General features: G+C 41.3%; 1 protein-coding gene across 1 annotated transcript in view; it reads left to right on the plus strand.

Moving 5' to 3' along the window:
* LOC104312737 (ras-like GTP-binding protein RHO) overlaps positions 1 to 1,634 on the plus strand; it is a 3,244-nt gene extending 1,610 nt beyond the window's left edge. The window contains exon 3 of the mRNA XM_009924086.2: positions 85 to 1,634. The gene's annotated coding sequence lies outside the window, so the exon portion shown is untranslated. The remainder of the gene's footprint in view (positions 1 to 84) is intronic.
* The last annotated feature ends 1,245 nt before the right edge of the window (positions 1,635 to 2,879 follow it).

Consider the following 2,879-nt stretch of genomic DNA (forward strand, 5'->3'; position numbering starts at 1 on the left):
GAAGTAAGAAGTCCAGACTTCAGTTTCTAAACCTCTTTGTCCTTATGGTCTGAATGTATCTTAAATCTTTCTGTCTTTCCTTAGCACTTGCAGGCAGAAGACATGAAGTAAAGGGAACGCCAACAACCATGCTCTCAGCTTTGCAAGTCATTAACAATCTGGAAAGAGACTGAGAAATCCTGTCAACCTAAGCAGAATATCTCAGAGAGGCACAGAGATGGACCAAAATGGAAGGACTTTGGGTGCATCTCCATACTACTCCTTTCTGTGAAGCACTGATTGCTGGCAGCCCAAGGAACTGAGTTATGGACTGATATTAAAGGCACAGGTCTGGAAGTGGGCAAATAATGTGACTTCAGGATTTGAAGACACATGCTGTAACACAGTAAGCGGACAGAGAAACGTTTCAAGGTAAACCCCTTCTGATCCTGAAGAAAAGGTACAGGGCTAATTGAGCATAACCGTCATGAACTGCGAGAACATGGAAGTCTATCACTTTCTTTTGCTGACTTCCTTGGTGTTGGTTTCATCACTCTGGCAGCTTGGTTGCAGTTTCCCAGGGGGAAACAAAATAAGAATAAACATAAATTTTTAAACCGATTATGCCACCTGGAGCTGTATACATAGCAAACTAGCTTTTCCAGGTGAAAGACCTAGTAAAATACACACTTGATTTTTTTCTTACCCATTCTTCCCACCAGTATTTGTCTATTGATGGTATCACGGGTAGAAATACTGGGGCTGGCCAAGTATTCATGACTGGATGGGTTGCTGCTTTCCTTCTACATCACTTTTTAGTAGCAGTTTTTAAGTCCACAATCACACTGTGGCATAATAACAAATGCTTCAAAGATGACACTTTACATTTCCAAAAGTACCTTTCTTCAAAGAATCTCTGAGCACTTTTCAACATGAATTACCAACACACCTCTTGGTGATAAGTAGGTGTTATTTCCTTTTTCAAAACTGAGAAGCTTAAACTGCTGCCTAAAGTAACTGTGAACCATCTACATCTTGGAGCTTTCTTTTTCTTGACTTGTTTTCCATGCCCTTTCCCTTTTGCCTCCTGGATCATACTTAACCTCAATTTCCTCTCCTCTCTGCTTGTGATAATCCCCTCAATGCAACCTGATCTAGTACCCAAACTTTAAAACTCTTCTCCCCATGCAACTTGGATGTAAGTGTGTGCTGTGCCTAAGTGCTCTCCTGATTCAGCTAGTAGCACACATTAGTGCATTTCAAAGAGCTGTATTTATGTAGATAGGTTTAAATTGTTATTTCCATTTCACATGTGTATGTGTGGGTGGGGAGGATTAGACTGCAGATAAGTTAAAGAACACAGGTGTCTCCGGTGCCTCTGATGTGGGGTATTGAATTGGAGAGAGGCAGTTTTGCAAAGATGCTAAGCACTTACTGCTCCCACTACTTGGAAAGTTCAGACCAGTTGGGAGAATCTGAGCTTTCACTGCCCGTTGCTTAGTGGGACACTGGTCAGCTCATTGACTGGTGTCTGCTTTCAATCTAAACAAACAAGTATTTTCCTCCAGAAGGGCACTTTGTTCAAGATAAAGGTAACTGGTTTCACTCCCAGTATTCACTGTATGTATCTCTGAATTAAACTGTTGTTGCACTGATCTTAGTTTCTATTTCTTAACATTAACCTTTTAATTGTTCTAATGTGCAATAAAAAGTTGGCAATATGTTTCCACTGTATACTCCTCTGCAACTGGAAAAGAGAAATCCGTGGGACGTTTTTCATCATCCTTTTGCTAAAGCTGTATAAACTCTTTTTGCCACTTTTGTCAAAAAATCCAAATGCTCTTCCTCTTTATCTGTCGCAGAGCACTTTTGCAAGAGCAGGTTACTATGTGGCTGTTCAAGAAATCCATTGGACAGTTGTCCATATTTTAGGGCATCTGGCTCCCATGAGAAATCCACAGACTGGATAGTTTCCTTTTTTGTATTTTAGCATTGCCTTGCAATTCAGAAAGAAGGGGATACAGCCCAGTAGTCAGAATATTAGCCTAAGACACATGTATCTGGGGTTGTTTCTCTACTTCACTGCAAGCTACAGTCTGCATGACCGAACAGAAGAGACTGTGCACATCTGCGCTGCAAAGTGGCTGGAAGGAAGCAGTCCCCCATAGCAGCATGGAGCTTGACGGGTGCTGATTCATCCTTCCCATTTAAGATTGTGTCTTCAAGGAGCCTCTGCAGCCCGCAGGGCACATACACCCTCTAGCTGATGTTAGGCTTTCCATCCCCGGCCGGCCGGGATGGTGGTTGTACTCATGCACATAAAGAGCGCAGATATTAGCCGTGGGAGAGCTGGAAAGTCTGTATGAGACTGCTGCTGGGAAAGTGATACATGCCCATATCTTAAACCTGGAACAAAAATCAATAGTGATGAATCCACATAGAAGCAAACTGCCAGCAGTCAATATCCAGGCTAGACTTGAGCCAGAAGTGCCATCCTCTAATGCAAGTCTTTCTTCCAGTGTTAGAGGGGAGAGGAGGGGAGGGGAGAAGAAGGAGAGGGAGAGGAAAGGAAAATCACAAACTGTGGAGAGGGAGAGGAAAGGAAAATCACAAACTGTTTTATTAACTTTTTTTTTTTACTTTTGTGAATTTAAATATTGAATATGACTTTTTATTAAGGAAAATAAAAAGCAAAGGAAAGAAGTACTGTGGAAAAGAAGATGGAAATTAATTGAACATTCATGTATATTTCAACAGGACCATTTCTAAGATGAAATACGCTGTTTACTCCCTACCACAACTGTTTAAGACAGATGTCCAATTGAAACAGCAGGGGAATTTATACTATATTAGGTGAATATGATGATATGCATTGCAATTAAATACGAGCTTCTTTGCGA

The sequence above is a fragment of the Haliaeetus albicilla genome, chromosome 18, assembly GCF_947461875.1.
Source record: "Haliaeetus albicilla chromosome 18, bHalAlb1.1, whole genome shotgun sequence".
Taxonomy (NCBI): Eukaryota; Metazoa; Chordata; class Aves; order Accipitriformes; family Accipitridae; genus Haliaeetus; species Haliaeetus albicilla.